The following is an 18,707-nucleotide window of genomic DNA, read 5'->3' as shown; positions in this document are numbered from 1 at the left end:
TTCAGATGAAGTTAATATCCATCTAATTCCACCCTCTTCGCATGACAGTGAAAGTTCCAGCCAGATTTGAGGTAACCAAATGTCCGTCACTCGACTCTGGAAACCAGACGACCCCTGCTTTACTTCTATTTCATGTGCCCTAGTTTCACATTTGGTTGCCTTACAATGGTCCAGCCCACCACGTTTTTACAAGCCCACAAATCATTTATAGTTTAGCTCAATAAGTAAATAAGGCCCAGATAGATACATTGAGTGATAATATGAAACCAATATAAATTTTATGGGTTAAGCATGGTCAAATTTATTGTACGTTGCCTATAATAAGCCTAAGAATAGTTTTGCTAAAATTATATATTGCTGTTAATAGTATGTGCTGCCTTAGTGTTATTGAAGTGAAAGAAGTTGCTAGACCAAGTAATTAAGTTAATTATTGGTATAGAAAGAAGATTATATATGTTAATCTTTATGTAGTTAAAATAAAATTAAATAATAAACTGTAAAAGGGAAGTTGAGGAAGTATCTATTGTAACACTTGAAACTATTTAACGTTTTTAACTTGTTTCATAAATCAAATGAAAAATTAGATGTTATAAATACTTAGATGATAACGCATAGGAACAAGAATTTTGTAAGACAACTTAATAAGAATAATAGAACTTACAAGTTAATTTAATATACCCTTTTTTTTTGTTTTCAAGGTAGACTAGGCAGGTATGCAGAGAGATAGATAGAACATGTGTTATGGGGTTCCATTGGGGGCGCCAATGCTGTCACATTAGCTACAAGAGGGCGCGAACATTGCGACGGGTGGGTGCGCTTGGTGGGGATAGCGGGCGTGGGGAGCGTTCAACCAAAATCTTCAAGCTCTTAACATTAGGAATATTGGATTTAATAATCTCAACTATTCACCGTTGACCGCCAATAGTCACAGCTTTAATAATAACCACTAACAGTACTAACTTTTAATATATTGGCCTCCGATGGACCCTGACTAATAAAATCCTGACGTTGTTAGTCTACAGTCACACCGGAAAAACGTTTTTCGGCCGGAAAACTCATTTTTGGCCGGAAAACTTAACATTTTCGTCCCGAACCTCTTTGTAACCTCATTATGGACCTTTGTGAACCTTTTTCTAGTAAACACCCCAATTATTAAAGTCGTCCGAAAACTCCTTTTTCGCCGGAAAACTCAATATTTTAGTACCAAACCTCTTTGTAACTTTAGATCGAACCTTTAGAAACCTTTTTTTGGACAAAAACGGTTTTCCAGCGACCGGAGAGTAACTACGTTAGTGTGCTGTTAGTCAGGGTTCATTGGTGGCCAATATATCAATAGTTGGGGCTACCAGTAGTTATTTTTTAAGTTGGAACTGTTAGTGGCCAACTGCGAATAATTGAGGTTATTAAAATCCAATATTCCTAAACATTATGAAAACTAGATTGAATTGCTTGTATTAAGATGCTAAAGCCGTGTAGAAATATCTAATTTTTTTTTAAATAAAATTCTGATTTTTTGTCACCTCTACGTACAATCCTCAAAAAGCACTGAACTTTTTTTTTGATTTTTTTATGAAAACATTTCATGGATTAGTTACAGAAAAAAAAAATTGACGGTGGGTCACAAAATCTTAAAGGAGCTGAATTTTATGTCTAAAAAAATTATTTAAAGGGTGCTAAACAGTTGAATTATGTGAGAACAGAAAATAAAACAGGCCCAATGGCAATTAGAAACCTAACGCCAATTAATATATGGAAACAGTAAAGTTGTGTGTCCTTGGAATAGATAAGAAGAAAGAAAACATTATTTCTTTTGCCCCAGGTGGCTTTGGTCCTTGAAAATGTTAGTGGCCAACGGTTAATAATTGAGTTTTCTGAAAGATGGAGAGTATATCATTATCATTATCCGTATACTTAATTTAAATATTTATTTTAATTATCTTTTCTTTATATTGTTTCATTTTTATCTTTTTATTTATTAGTGTTTATCACTTAGTTTTTTTTTATTGAATTTCAATTGTAGAACTTTTTTCTTGGAACCTATGGTTCAAATTAGAGACTTTGATTATTTTTGTATTGAATTTAAATAGAGAACTTTGTTCTTGGGCTGAGGATTTAGTAAAGATGGGTTAGGATGGATTTTAAAATATCCATCTAAATTTTAACATGGGTGAGGATGAGTTTTTAATTCTCTAACCCAAAAACGCATCAGACTTCATGGATTCAACCCTAAATCATTGTACTCTCTCTATGTCCTCTGTCGTTGAACACAACAACGACTGTAATGACACCATTTGCGATGAATGCAGCTCAGGTGACCGGGACCACCAGTTGCTGCTGTGCGATAAATGTGATAAAGCGTTTCACATGACGTGTCTCCGCCCTATCGTTGTTCGTGTTCCGATTGGCCCCTGGTTCTGCAGTCAATGCTCTGATCATCCTCCGCCGGCGGTTAAGGAATAATGGATTTTAATAATCCAAACTTTTAGTTATTGGCCTGAAACGGTCCCAACTTCAAAAATAACCGGTGGTGGTCCCAACTTTTCATATATTGTAAACCAATGGACTTTTACTAAAAAAACCTTAATTTCTTTTTGTCTCTTTATCCTTTTCGGAAACTTTTTCATATAATGTAAACCAATGGACCTTTACTAAACCGAAAAGGATAAAGAGACAAAAAGAAATTAAGGTTTTTTTTAGTAAAAATCCATTTGTTTACAATATGTGAAAAGTTGAGACTACCACCAGTTATTTTTGAAGTTGGGACCGTTGCCGGCCAATGACTAAAAGTTTGGATTATTAAAATACATTATTCCGGCGGTTAAAAGTATTGAGTTTTCCGTTTACGTATTGCGTGTCTGCATGAAATGTTTGAGAGTTTTGATTTGATTTTAATTTTAGGCAGACCAAAGTATTTGATTTCTTCAAGATAAAGAAATGTACAGCTTCTGCTGTCAAGAGAATATCTTCTCAAGGTAGATTTATCATTTGTGTTTGTTTTATTGTTCAATCTACCTGCTGATTAATTAGAGATTTGTTTTGTGAAGAAAAAGGATTTTTGAATTTTAGGGTTGTGATTACCATTAGTTTTGTGAATTGATGATTAGATCATATTCAAATAAACCTAAAAAGACAAATTGAGGCTTTTTATTTTTAAATGATTGTAATTTAGTATTGCAAATGAATCATGTGTGTGAATATAATATTTTGCTGGTTCTGGTTCAGCTGAGTGCAAGTTCCACTTGTGGATGATCTATGTATGTATACAACCGGAAAGTTTTGGTATTACTTAACAAGCTTATATTTCTGTCAATCTGTCATCTAGATTGATTTGCTTGTATTAAGATGCTAAAGCGGTGTACAAATATCTAATTTTTTTAAAAAAATTCTGATTTTTTGTCACATCTACGTACAATCCCCAAAAAGCACTGAACCTTTTTTTCAATTTTTTTATTTCTTTTATTTTTGATTTTTTTGATTTTTAAAATTTTTTTATTTTTTGATTTTTTTTTATTTTTAGAATTTTTGATTTATTTATTTTTTTATTTTTTTATTTGTTTATATTTTTAGCCTATCATGCCCAAATCCATCTTGACAAAAATTCATCTCGACCTAAACTCATCCTAACTTATTTCTTAATAAACTCATTCTAACCCAAACCCATCCTAACCCATACCCATCCTAACCCATTACCCAAACCTGCCCAACCCACCCATTTTGCCAACCCTAGTTCAAATTAGAGACTTTGATTAACTAAGCATTCTTGAGCCATTTAACTGCTTCCGTAATTGCATCACGCCGCGCAAGTGAAGCTCCTGCCTCTCATCTAGCACCTCACCATATTTAAGATGCAAACGCCTCATATTATCTCATGTTTTTCGCTTATTAGAACCAAAAGTCAAATTAATATGTGGGAACAATGAAAGGAAAACATAAAGGAAGGTCTTACAATAATTTCATGTGTCACCTGAAGTTCCAATTGCTTCCCAAGCTTAGTTGCAACGTCATCCCTATCTGGGCATTGTACTTCCTCCTCCTTTAAGGGATGATAAGAAAATAAAATGAGTACCCAAATTCTAACTATAAATTACCTGTATGTGAAACTTCTTAGGTCATACCATGAGTAAACTTCAACCTTTTTAGTAAAACTAGCCAAGCACAGAGGTATAGATGGAAATCGTACAAAAAAATAGCATTTAGAAACAAAAATAATTAAAATTGTGATCCTTTTGACATCCAACCTTGGTGATCTCATATTTCTTTCTTTTCCCATGCAGGAAAAAAAGTTATAAACGTGATGAAACGAAAGATCCCCTAAAGATAATATCAAAGATTCTCTTTCGCAACCCGGCCCATGAGTATGCTATCGTCATCTATTACACTGTGTTCCAGAGTTTACTAATGGAAGGAAAGGAAAAGAAACAAAAAGAAAGTAAAAATATTTTGTTTTCCAGAGTTTCATTTAAGAAAGGAAAATAAAACATGTGGTGTTCCCAAGTTTCATTTAAGGAAGGAAAAGATAGGAAATGAAAGGAAAACTAGGCTAAATTCTTTAGTTTTTCCATCCTTCCGATTTGGGAGGAAATGATGGGAAAGACATCTTTTATTTTCCTTTCTCGTCCTTTCCTTTCTCACTTTTACTTTCTTTTCTTATCTCTCGTTAAGTTAACTCGGGAACAGATTATGCAATAAGCAGACCTCCTACGGACCTTTCTCGCACATTTGTTGGTTATGGTCAGGCTTGTTTTAAGTTTGAGGGCAAGAAATCAACATATATTTATGAATAGTGGCGCGTATCACACTTATTTACAATATACATACAATTATAATATACAAGATGGAACACATGAAAGTTAAAACTTAAAGCCTAAGATAAATAAGTGACATATAATATAACACCCGGCCCCCTCCCAAGCTTACGAAAGGATAGCATGGGTTAATGTTCATGGGGTGCCGCTGCATCTAATGTTAGAGCCGGTTTTCAATGCAATTTGAGGTCTCTTTGGAAAGGTTATAAAACCAGCTCAAATATCGATTGAGGATAACGACCTCTTTTATGTTTGTTTGGGAGTTCTTAGGGGGGATTGCACCAGAATTAATGAAGAAGTGGAATTGAAGTTGAACAATCGAAAATTGCGAGTCTGGGTGGAGGAAGACCGGAGTGAATGGACCCCGGATTGCCTAGAAGAAGAGTGGTGTTCAGACGATGAGGAAGAGGTGCGTAGCGTTTCAGTTGCTTCAAAGGAGGATAACTCGGACTCTGGTGATCATATTTCCTCCGATGAAGTTTCCGGTGACAATCATAATTCCGGCCAAGGCATTAATGAGACAATCTCTAAGCAAGGAAATGATCCTGAACATTCTAAAATTATGGAGGATTCGGAGATGGACCGAAATTCACGTGATAGAGGTGAGCACATGCAAAATTCAAATTTTGATATGGGAAGTATCAAAAGTGAAAGGAAATTTAAAAAAATAAGAGGTAAATCTGGACGGGTCTCAGATTCTCCTGTGGATCAAGGCAAGCCCAAAAAGAGGCAAAGAGATAATGAGGATTATGATCCTTTTGGGCTAAATGCCATATTGGGTATTTATAATGTTGCACAAGCCCAGTTGGGGAGGAATGTAAATTCTGATGTTGAAACAAGCTCTCAATTCCAAACTCCTGACCTAAGTAAACAACTAAGAAATGAGGATAATTTTATGGGTAATTCCGATGACACTGGTCGAGATGACGTTGGCAGGGAGAGTGGAGGCGGTGAAGATGGGTTGGGACAGGGGTCGGAGCGAGAGCTGCGTTTCGTGGTGTGGTAGAAGAGACTCTTGCGTTGGGTGTGGCGGTTGGTGTTGATAATCTGGGGCAATTTTCGGACCAAGTGGATGACGTGGTTCACGAAGACGGCTTTCAACATGGTAATCAATGAATTTGATGTCCTTAAACATTAGGGGTATCAGTGTGGGCGGTAAAGGGGATTGGGTGAGGGAATACAAAAGGCTTCATGAAGTTGAGTTTGTTCTTCTTCAAGAAACTCAATGTAGTGAGCTTAATGGGAGTGTGCTGGTGAATTTCTGGGGTAACCAGGATTTATTAGAAGACCATGTTGATGCTACAGGGAGGTCTGGGGGCCTGGTAAACATGTGGGATAAAAAAGTTTTTGACAGATTAGAGACAGTTCGTGATAGAAATTACCTGTTGTCTAGAGGGGTTCTAAAAGGGGATGGAACTGAATAGAATGTTCTAAACGTTTATGCACCGCATAATATTGTTGAAAATAGAAGATTGTGGGGTAAACTGGTGGTCTTGATCAGTAGTTAACAAGGGGAGTGGGTTGTTGCAGGGGACTTTAATTCGGTCAGAAATGAGAAATTCTCTGGCGGCTAGAGACTTTAATGACTTTATTGAAGATGCAGGTCTGTTTGAATATGTGCTGAAAGGAAGCAGGTACACTTTTGCTGCTGGTAATAAGCTGAGTCGGATTGACAGGATGTTTGTTAACGGTGAGTTCTTTAATAAATGGCCGTCGGCGATTTACAGAGCCTTACCGAGGGGTTTATCGGACCACAATCTGCTGGTTTTGGTTATTCAGTCCAGGAATTTCGGTCCATAACCATTTAAATTCTTTAACTCCTGGATGGAACAAGATTCATTTCCCATCTTAGTTAATAAGACGTTGGATGATTTTGAGGAGGATGGTCCTCCTGACTGCAAGCTTATGCACAAATGTAGGAAATTGAGGCAGGTCATTAAAGTATGGAAAGAGGAGGTCTTTAAGGCGGAATCTGAAGAGGAAGGCATTAATAAATCCGAGATTGAGATTTTAGAGCATACTTTGGAAAACAGAGATCTTAATGAAGAGGAGAATTGGATATTGGTAGAAAGCAAAAAAAGGGTGATTGAGCGGGATAGATTTAAAAGGTTAGATTTGTGTCAGCGGGCTAGAAACAAATGGGCAGGTTTGGGTGACGAAAACACTAAGGATTATGGTGTTATCAACAAAAGAAGGGCGGTTAATAGTATTCCAGGGTTGAAGATTAAAGGCATTTGGGTGTCTAAACCTGAAAAGGTGAAGAAAGAGGTATTTACTTATTTTCGTAACAGGTTTGTGGAAAAGCTGGAAAACCGGCCAAAGCTTCTCTGTTGTACATAGATAGGCAGGTTGACGACTGCTGAAAGTGATTTGCTGATAGAGCCTTTTTTCTGATACGGAGATTAAAGATGCGGTGTTTGGTTGTGGGGATGATAAAGCCCCCGGCCCGGATGGTTTCAATTTTAAATTCATAAAGCATTTTTTTGTCTAAGTTTTCTAATGATTTTAAAGATATTATGCAGCGTTTTTATGATGAAGGTTTGATTAGTAAAGGGGTGGGTTCATCCTTCATCGCGTTGATTCCAAAGATCCAAGACCCGGTATCTGGGGAGTACAAACCAATTACTTTGATCGGTGTTATTAGCAAAGTCATCTCCAAGATCTTAGCTAATCGGATGAGTGTTGGTGCACTTGTGTCTGTACTTTGTCTGTATTCGGTCTGTATATAAACGATGTTCTAAGTCTGTAAGTTGACCAAGTCAACCATCCTCCGGATTGACTTGGTCAAACAGTTAAAAAGTAGTTGTCTGTCTCGAAGGATAGCTCCTCGAAGGATACTGTTGATCCTTCGAGGTACTCGAAAGATATGCTTCGATTGTTAGACCTCGAAGGATCATCCTTCGAGGTCATTGCTGATCATTCGAACATCTTGTCATCGATAGATGATCCTTCGGACCATCTATCGGATCCTTCGGACATGACCTGCTGTGTATGGGTATATATACCCATGCATTGTGTTGAGTTCAATAGACAGAGATAGACACACAAACAGAAACATATCCGAGAGATAGGCTGAGAGCATTCTGTCCGGAACTCACTCACACACTTTGAGAGTTTACATGTTAGATTTGTAAACATTGTGCTTGTAACCGAAACCTTCATTTGCATTAATACAAGTTGTGTTAATCGGTGAACCCGTGTGTGTTTGTGCTTATACTTGCTTAATCCCGGTTTGCTCGCTAGCTTGGATTCCGCACTCGCTAGTGGGTTAGTATAACAAGGTTTGAGGTTCGTCATCCTCCGACAAAAAGGGACCTACAAGTGGTATCAGAGCTTGGTTCTTTACCTTGTTTAAAACCGGGTTATTCAAGTTCTTGGTGTGTGTTTGAACACTTGGTTTAACACCCGTTTTTGTTGGTTTTTCTACACTTTTAAACTGGAAAACGTGTTTTAAACTTACCGGGAGTGTTCGTAAGTGGGTTGGGTAACTTAAAAACTTGTTTTTGAGTGTGTTGGTAATTTCCGGCCATATTCCGGTCAATATTCCGGTGATTGGTTTGAAGATAAGGTTTTCCTTTTTGGGTAAATTATCTTTGAAAATCTTGGTTGGTGAGAAAGTACACTCTGCCATACCCTTTTGCCGAAAGTTGACTTACCAACCCACCACCTTTTCACCAACCCGTCACATCTGCGTCAGTTGTGTCAGAATCTCTCGAAAGATATCTTTCGACATCGAAAGACCATCTTTCGATCAAGGAAGGCTCGAAAGATCATCATCCTTCGACCCATCCTTCGAAGTCTGAAACGTATCTTTCGATAAAGGAATCTATTCGAAAGACAGTGTCCGAAAGATAGGGATTTATCTCGAAAGATAAGGATCTTTCAAGTGTGAATCTTTCGAGATTTTGAATCTTTCGAAGCCAGTGCTCGAAAGTCAACAGTGATCTTTCGAACACTGTTGATCATTCGAACTAGTGTGAATCTTTCGAAAGTCAGCCATACGAAAGATAAGGACATATACTCGAAAGATAAGGATCTTTAAAAGGGAATCCTTCGAGTTCTTGAATCTTTCGAAATTATTGTTCGAAACTCAACAGTAATCTTTCGAGTACTGTTGATCCTTCGAACAATAGTTGATCTTTCGATTGTGCTCAGTTTATTGCTAACAAGTTTCTGTGATTTCTAATATTTCGACTAGGATCCTTCGACCGTGTGATCTTTCGGAATTCTTACTTAGCATTTATTTTGCTCATTTATCATGAATCCGAATTGGTGGAATCCGGCCCCCGACAGCGGTAAATATACAAGTTCTGGTGTCACTCCCTCATGGTGGGGCACACCGGCGCCAGACAGTGGAAAATACACGTCTACAAGTCTATCGCCTTCATGGGCCGAGTCTCCGGTATCAACATCTTCTCAGGGAAATCAGTGGGCATTAGTCTCGAATCAAACTCCTAGTATCCAAAGTATCCTACTGAGCAAAAGTGAAACAGGAAGTTTGAATAGACCTCCGAAGCTGATGCATTTAAACGAGTATCCAGGTTGGGCTGATCGTTTCCGTACATATGTTTTGGGTCAGAATACAGAGCTGTGGATACGTTTCACCACAGATTTTGATCAAGCTATCGAAGTTGCTGCTTCAACAACTGCTAGTTTTGCCGATCTTCCAGAGGATCAGAAGAAAATATATGATCTGGAGAAGAAAGCCTACGCCATTCTCACTCAGGCGCTAAGCAAAGACATCTATCATCAATTTGTCAGCTTCAAGACTACAAAGAAGCTATGGGACGGTTTGAAAACCAGGGGAGTAGGAAATGAAGCAACACGTCAATTGCGTCATGATCTGCTCAAGAAAGAATTCGACTGTTTCACATGCTTAGATAAGGAGTCTTTGGGAGACATGACAAGTCGGTTTTATCATTTGCTTACTGAGCTGAATAATTTTGGTGTGACGACAACTCAAGCAGAAGTGGTGAAAAAGTTTGCTGATGCTTTGCCTCCCCAATGGAGTAGTTTCTTGGAAATCCTGAAGTATAACGGAGTGTTGAAAACTACAAATATCAACGACTTCGTGCAGCTTCTGGAAAACAAGGATCAGGAGGAAACCTTAAAGGCGAAGAGAGTTCCATTGCCACAAAATCCTGAAATGTATTGTGGAACTTCCAATACTTCGTCTGCAAGAACAGGTCCACATGCTCCTTTGCAAACAGCGTTTGTCACAACCACTGATATGTATGGCAATCCGGTGCAAGTTCCTGTTAAGCCACCTCCCACCACAGACATGTATGGAAACCCAATAGAACCACCTCCTCCTCCTCCTCCCGCTCAACAACAACGTGCATGTTATGGAGGAACATCATCTGCTGGTCAACAGTCAAAGTCAGGTACCGTACAGCTCGACACGTCAAGCTTCTCTAAAATCAGTGTAGAAGTAGCTAAGGAACACATGGAGCTGCTTAACACTGTAGTGAGCGCGTACTGTGGGTTAATAGAAGGTCAGATTGGCAACATTAATCTGACACAAGAAGACTACAGGCAGATTGATAAAGAGGAGATGGACTTGATGGACATCAAGTGGGCCTTTGCGAGTGCTGTGAGAAGAGCAAAGGATTGGATGGAAAGTACTGGAAGAACCAGCTTGGAAAGTAAGCGAGACACCAAGTATGGGTTCGATAAGCAAGCTGTAAAGTGCTTCAACTGTGGTGAACGGGGTCACTTTAAACGGGAATGCACAAAGCCTGCTCAGCACGGGAATCAAAACCCCTTCAGAAACCAAGGCAACCAGCAAAACAGAAACAATGATCGTACATTGGTACCCGTCAACAACCAAACCAACCGGGCACTTGCAGTTCAGGTGGATGAAGGTTGTGACTGGTCAATCCAGTTGGGTGGTGATGCTCCCGATGGAACAGCATGTTTTGCTCAGGTTGTGAAGAAGCTAGTTCACACCAGTGGTGGAGAATCTTCTGCCAGTGGTGGTGAATCATCTGAAGATGAAGATTCGTCTGGATACAGTAGAATTGTTGATGAAGAATCATCCAATTCTGGTGATGATCATGTGGGTGAGACATTTAATGTTTCGAATGATGTTGACTTTGATGAACTTTTGGAGGAAGCTGCAGCAGAAACTCAAAGAAGATCTATTCTGGTGGATCAAGCTGCTTATACTTCGTCTTCTCTCCATTCAGCCTTTATGGCTAATGTCGACGGTTCATCAAGTCAGGTATGTGTCGATGAACCCACTGCTATTAATTGTGATGAATGTACTAGGTTGCATGTTAGATGTGCTGAAATGGAGAAAAGTATGTCTGAGTTGCAAGGCAAACATGATGCTTTACAAGCTAGTTTGTTTGACTTGCAAGACAAACATACTACTGTGAATGAGAATTTGAGTGACTTGCAAAGTAAGCATGACGCTTTGCAAGAGAAATATGATGTGACATTCATCCACAATCAGAAGTTGACTGTGGATCTCTCTAAATGCACAGAAGCCAACATGTTTTATGAAAACCATGAAAAAGAATTTAAGTCAGTAATTGAAACCTTAAAGAAAGATAAAACTGAACTGACTAAAATGGTTTCAAGAAAACAAACTGATATTAATTTGTATATATCTCGCCTTGAGATTATGCAAAAAGAGATGGCTTGTGTGAAAACCGAAAGTGATGCGATCCAACTCAAGCTAGACAGTTATTTGAGCTCTAGCTATGTGTTAGATCACATCATTGATGTTCAGAAGGAAAAGAGAGATGTCACATGCATAGGCTACAAGAAATGTCCACCACCAGTGAGACATAATTATGATGCCATGCCTGATGAAGAGGACAGGGTATTCTTTGAACCTTCTGTGCCTCTAGATGTTAAGGAGTTTGCTGCAGGACTCGGATACCAAAAGGAAGTATCCTCAGATTCAGATGTGTCAGCAGATACATTTGTGAGTGCTGAACAGAATCAAGATCCTCCAGTTGTGATTGAGGATGCTGATTCGTCTGATGATGAATCTGATGATACTGTCCCAGCAAAGTCTGATGCGGTAGTCAAAAATGAGGACATACCTCTTGAGAATCACATTCTATGTGATCCCCCTGTACAACCCGCTAAGACTGTTGCAACTGAGTCCTCAACTGCAGAAGAGCCGGAGAGTGTGAATTTGCTGTACACTCTAGTTGGTGATGATAAAATTTACTCAGACAAAGATTTTCCCATTAAGAATGTTAATCAATCCTTAATCTGCAAAGTCTTTGAAAATTCGACAAGTAAGTTTTTGGGAAAGACAGGACCACGTGTTACAGTTACACAGTGTCCTCCTATTCCAAAGGCTGAAATTCGAAAACAATTTGGCAACAAGAAATTACCAACAGTGCCAAAACAGCAAAATCATACCAAGCCCAAAGAAAAATCACCGGCTCAAGTCCAAAAGAAGCCGAACCAAAAGAAGAAGAAAAAGGTTAACTTTGTGAAATCGACGGGAACGGACAAAATCGAAAAGTTTGAAAATCAATCTAACTTAGATTTTGTCAAGAAAGCTATTGTCGAGAAAAGAAATGAACCAAGCAGTTCAAAACCTAGTACCTCGGGTTCACAAAGTTCAACATCATCGGCTAGACGATCACATGATTCTTCGGGGTTTGTAGAACGAAGATCATGTTTTGAATGTGGAACCATTGGACATATTATTCGTAATTGTCCATATCTTCATAAACAAAAAGGAAAGGTTGATGATCCCCGTGGCAAGACTGACCGTAAGCCAACTGTTTCCACAAAACAAGATCCCCGACTTGTAAAAGAAAGGGAAAAGAAACAGAAACGCCAACAGGTCAAGAAGGTTGAAAAAGCAATTAAAACTGATGTGGTTCAAAAACAATCTGTTGCTGTAAAACCAGATAATTCTAAAACTTCAAACAATCAAGAAGTTAAAATTTTAAAGAAAGATACTGGTAAAACAAAACAGACCTGGAAACCAAAATCGGTTACTGAATCAGGGGGACCATCACAATTCACCAACCATCAAAGACAAGAAGTTATTGTCATTGATGAAAATGGAAGACCCAAGACCACAATGGCTTGGGTCCCCATCTCCAACTAATTCATTTGAGTTCATGTGCAGGGTGCTTCAGGAGGAACTATCAGTAGTCATTGGATTGTTGATAGTGGGGCATCCAGGCACATGACTGGCGACATGAAGCTTCTCTACGACGTTAAATCTATTAGAGGAGGTTATGTTGCTTTTGCTGGAGATAAAGGTGGATATATAACGGGTGAAGGAATGATATCTAACGGGATTGTCAGCTTTGACAAGATCAACTTTGTGCAACAACTTGATCACAATCTTCTTAGTGTTTCTCAAATCTGTGACAAGCAGTTCTCAGTACATTTTGATGCTAATGGATGTTATGTGCTGAAACCCGGCTTCAAAATTCCAAAAGAATGGATTCTCTTGTCGGCTCCAAGGATAAATGATCTATACGTCCTTGACATGAGCCAGGCTATTACTACGTCTGCACAAGCGACTTGTTTCGTTTCCAAAGCCACAGAAAAAGACACTATCTCTTGGCACAGACGAATGGGTCACATTCACTTACGAAAAATGAATCATTTGGTTTCAAATGAATTGGTGAATGGTGTTCCCCTCAAAAATTTCCATCTTCAAGACGTCTGTGTTTCGTGCCAGAAAGGAAAGCAAACGAAGAAGAAGCACCCTACAAAGAAGATCAACACGGTGGCAGTTCCTCTTGAACGTTTGCACATGGATTTGTTCGGTCCTGTCAAGCACAAGAGTATTCGGGGTGATCAATACTGCCTCGTGGTTACTGATGATTATTCAAGATTTTCTTGGGTTGCGTTCATGGCACACAAGAGTGAAACCTTTGGTATTATCAAAAACTTGATCATTCAGATTGAGAATTTGTATAAGTTGAAGGTTAGGCGGATACGTAGCGACAATGGTACTGAATTTAAAAATCATTCCATGACGGAGTTCTGCACTTCAAAGGGTATTCTTCATGAGTTTAGTGCAGCTTATACTCCTCAACAGAATGGTGTCGCTGAACGTAAGAACCGCACATTGATCGAGACTGCTAGGACAATGTTGGTAGAGTCGCAGTTGCCCATTCCATTCTGGACTGAAGCTGTGGCCTCTGCATGTTACACATTGAACAGAGTCCTTACAGTCAAAAGGCACAACAAGACCTGCTTTGAGCTTCTTCAAAAACGGAAACCAGATTTGTCTTATCTTGAACCGTTTGGAGCTCCTTGCACAATCATCGATCCTAATGGAAAGTTTGGGGCAAGAGCAATTGATGGATACTTTCTTGGGTATGCCACCCCTAACTTACGAGTCTGGAATCTAGAGACTAAAAGGGTCGAGGAATGGTCTGAGGTCAGAGTACAACGGCACACCTTGCCAGTCAAAAATCCGGGTCAACCTTGGATGTTTGAGTATGATGACTTCTTCAATTCGATCAATGTTGAAGCCGTTGAAGAAAATGCTGCGGCTAGGATGTTTTTCGAGAGTGACAATGCAACAGTTTCACCGGTGGTTCGTCCAATTCTTGTTAATCAAGAACCATCTTCTTCGGTGAACAATAATACTCTCAACAATGAGGATTTTCACGATGCAAATGAATTGAACGAATCTTCAGAGGATGATGAATTTCTAGATGCAGATCAGGAAGCTCCTACAACAGCAGTTCATGGTACTTTAGAGGGTACTCCTCCAGTGGATGCCCATAGAACAGCTGAGGCTACTGCATCCTCCTCTTCGTCAATTCCGGGCCTTGAATTGGTTGTTGATCTTAACCTCAACAACCTGGGTATAAATGTTCCAGTTCCAGATAATCCAGAAACAAGGATTCATAATACCCATCCTCAACAAAACATCATTGGAAATGTGCAAAGTGGCGTTCAAACAAGAAACATGTTGCGAAACAACAACAATGCAGGCTTGTATGCAGCTATTCGAGAATCCGGGCAACAAAACGATTGGTCTTTCGCGTGTTATGTCTCACAGGAAGAACCAAGAACGTGGAAAGAAGCCTTGAAAGATAACGCTTGGGTTGAAGCAATGCAGGAAGAGCTGCAACAATTCCAGAAGCTGGGTGTCTGGAAACTAGTAGAGAAACCTGCTGGATACAAGAAGATTGGTACCCGTTGGGTTTTCAAATGCAAAAAGGATGACCGCGGAGTTTTTATCCGAAACAAAGCTCGTTTAGTCGTTCAAGGTTTTCGTCAGATTGAAGGGATTGACTACAACGAAGTCTATGCACCAGTGGCACGTCTCGAAGCAATTCGAATCTTTCTAGCCTATGCGTCCTTCAAAGGATTCAAGGTTTATCAGATGGACGTGAAAAGTGCATTCTTACATGGTGTGGTTGAAGAAGAGGTATATGTCAAACAGCCTCCAGGTTTTGAAGATCCTATCCATCCCGATCGGGCTTGGTTGCTCAACAAAGCTCTCTATGGCCTACATCAAGCACCGCGAGCTTGGTATGCAACCTTATCTCACTATCTGCTGGAAAACGGTTTTCGTAGAGGTCTTATCGACTGTACTCTTTTCATCAAGGAACAAGATGGAGATCTTCTTCTGGTACAGGTATACGTTGATGATATTATTTTTGGTTCTACTAATGATGTCTTGTGTAGGGAATTCGAGCGCATTATGCAGGATAAATTCGAGATGAGTGCTATGGGGGAAATGACCTTCTTCTTGGGTCTACAAGTACAACAAACAGAGTCTGGGATATTCATCCATCAGACTAAATATGTTGGTGACATCTTGAGCCGGTTCCAGATGTCAGATGCAACGCCCATTGGTACCCCATTGCAAACTAATCACGGAATTACTCCAGACTTGAAGGGAGAAGCTGTTAGCCCTTCAAACTATCGCGCTATGATCGGATCTCTTATGTACCTCACAGCATCAAGGCCAGACATAATGTACCCAACGTGCCTGCTTGCCAGATATCAAGTTAACCCGAAGGCCTCACATCTTGCTGCTGTCAAAAGGATTTTTCGTTATTTGAAGGCGTACCCTGACACCGGTCTGTGGTATCCTAGGGATAATAACTTTGAATTGGTAGCTTTCAGTGATTCTGATTTTGGCGGATGCAAAATCGACGGTAAATCCACAACGGCTGGATGTCAGTTTTTAGGAAATCGCCTAGTCACATGGCAGTGCAAGAAGCAGACGTGTGTCGCTACATCAACATGCGAAGCTGAATACATTGCTGCCTCAAGTTGTTGCTCCCAAGTTCTTTGGATCCAACAACAAATGCGGGACTACGGTTTTGAATTCCTAACTACTCCTATTTACGTTGATAATTCTGCTGCTTTAGATATCACTAGAAATCCTGTGCAGCACTCAAAGACCAAACACATCGAAATCAAATATCACTTCATACGTGATTGCTTTGAGAAAAGGCTAATCGATGTTGTTAAGGTCCACACCGATGACCAACGTGCCGACTTATTTACCAAAGCATTTGACAAATCAAGATTTGACTTTTTATTATTGGTAAACGGCATTAAGGTCAAGCAAGAGTAAAACCAACATCGGAAAATCATTTTTGTAAATATCTTTGTGTTTTAAATTTGTCTTAGTTTATTGATTTTAGGGGGAGTAAATCCAAAATCTGAAAATCCAAAAACATCGAAAAATTTCAAAAACTCAAAAACAATAGAAAAACAAAAATGAGTTTCCTGGCGAGCAAAAGAGAAAGTGATAGTACATCAGTGGTCTATCCAAGCCTCTTCAAACCTTAAATGCAAAACGATAAGCAGCTCTATATAAGATGTATCGGTAGGCTCACAATCATTTTAAAGTGTGCAGGGTGATATAAATCTTAATCGACTGAAGACCAGGTGGGAACCATTCATTGGCATATGGTCTTAGTACCGAAATTTCGTTTGATAGATTGCTGAGGTTCTGAGATATTCGGTCTTTATGCTGCTTATCATCTGGGTATCATGGTTGTATCTTTTACCGAAAAATAACGGGGACGCAAGTCTAGATCTTCCATGATACTATACATACGTGTACATATTACATACTGCATTCGACCTCAATAAGTGATAAACAATCACATGTCCAAAACAAATAAGTGATAAAATATCACATTTATCCGGGTGTCAAGTTCGTCTCTCTGCTGTACGGAAGTACTGACCTGTTCACGGACTTGCACCTGTGCCCTCATGCATACGAAAATCAAGTTCCTCATCAATAAGTGATTATATCACATAGGGCTTGTTTTCAAATCAAAATAAGTGAGTATCTCACATTTTATACGGTCAAACAGATGATAATCGGTATACTCACCGGTAAGATGAACTCTCGTGCATACCTTGATACGGGAATGTGTCGTGATGTGGATGAACACCGGTCGGTAAGTATAAATCATACCTTAACGTATCCCCTCGCCATGATTACATCTGATAAGTTGAGCTTAAGTGGACAACAATACCGATAATTGTTATAGGATGCTTATCTTAATGTTAATTAACTGAACAACAAGAGTGTTTTGGCATGACCGTACACTGATATGATTCTCTTACCCTCGAAACTCGCAAAAAGAATGTTTGTATATATTTATTTATTTACTGCTTAACTTTTATTGTTTTCTTTTTAAACAGTTTCATCGTTTGGTGCATATCAGCACGACATTAGCGGTGATGTCGTTTGATAACACTCAAAGGATTTTAAATTGTTGTCTTTTAATTTCAAAAATACCAAAAAGATTTTAGGTGTGTTTTAATATAAAGTTTATAAAAGCCAAAAAGATTTTCTTTCTACTTTATTTTCGATCGTACGATGTTGGAACTCGAGTCTTCGTTGCCTGAAACCTGAACGAAAACCGAATTGGCTAAATCTTCATAAACGGTCAAAAATTTGCATGTTTGAAAGTTAAAAACTAAAATTGACAAATTTATTAAACTTTCAAACTGTCGGACGGTGTTTGATTGTGACATGGTCATTCGTGTGTCATTTGTTTATACTATGTTCCAAGCAGTTGTTCTCATTACGCGTTTAGATTTCTTGCATGTGCAGATTCTAAAGGCTAGGAGAACATGGTCGATGACAAGCCTTGGAATGAAGACACGACGAGAAGGCGCTCAAAAGATGAAGATGATCGAGTTGCCGCTAGCCATCATCAACACCACAAGGATCTCACTTCATAAAGATAAAGTCTTTTCACGAGCATAACTCAAGGGGGAGCTTATGTTAAGGGGGAGTTTGTCAACACACTTCCTACATGATACGGGTAGTTTGTTGATACACTCTCTGCTTTCAAGACGTGAAGACTTTGAAGATCCTCCGACAATGAAGACTTGAAAGGACATCAGAGTTTTGAGAACTCGAAGACCAAAGACCGTCGAAGTTCGAGACGAGTCTACAACTATAGAAGATAAAGACAAAGCTACAGCCAAGGGGGAGTTTGTTGGTGCACTTGTGTCTGTACTTTGTCTGTATTCGGTCTGTATATAAACGATGTTCTAAGTCTGTAAGTTGACCAAGTCAACCATCCTTCGGATTGACTTGGTCAAACAGTTAAAAAGTAGTTGTCTGTCTCGAAGGATAGCTCCTCAAAGGATACTGTTGATCCTTCGAGGTACTCGAAAGATATGCTTCGATTGTTAGACCTCGAAGGATCATCCTTCGAGGTCATTGCTGATCATTCGAACATCTTGTCATCGATAGATGATCCTTCGGACCATCTATCGGATCCTTCGGACATGACCTGCTGTGTATGGGTATATATACCCATGCATTGTGTTGAGTTCAATAGACAGAGATAGACACACAAACAGAAACATATCCGAGAGATAGGCTGAGAGCATTCTGTCCGGAACTCACTCACACACTTTGAGAGTTTACATGTTAGATTTGTAAACATTGTGCTTGTAACC

General features: G+C 39.2%; 1 protein-coding gene across 1 annotated transcript in view; it reads right to left on the bottom strand.

The window, feature by feature from the left end:
- The window catches only part of LOC118484342 (dual specificity protein kinase pyk3-like), a 102,566-nt gene that overhangs the window by 7,279 nt on the left and 76,580 nt on the right, over nucleotides 1-18,707 (bottom strand). Inside the window, exon 2 of the mRNA XM_035980377.1 lies at nucleotides 3,947-4,033. The gene's annotated coding sequence lies outside the window, so the exon portion shown is untranslated. The remainder of the gene's footprint in view (nucleotides 1-3,946; nucleotides 4,034-18,707) is intronic.

This window comes from Helianthus annuus, chromosome 11 (assembly GCF_002127325.2).
Source record: "Helianthus annuus cultivar XRQ/B chromosome 11, HanXRQr2.0-SUNRISE, whole genome shotgun sequence".
NCBI classification, from domain to species: Eukaryota; Viridiplantae; Streptophyta; class Magnoliopsida; order Asterales; family Asteraceae; genus Helianthus; species Helianthus annuus.
The sequence above is the reverse complement of the archived record's forward strand: the minus strand, read 5'-3'. Positions and strand labels throughout refer to the sequence as shown.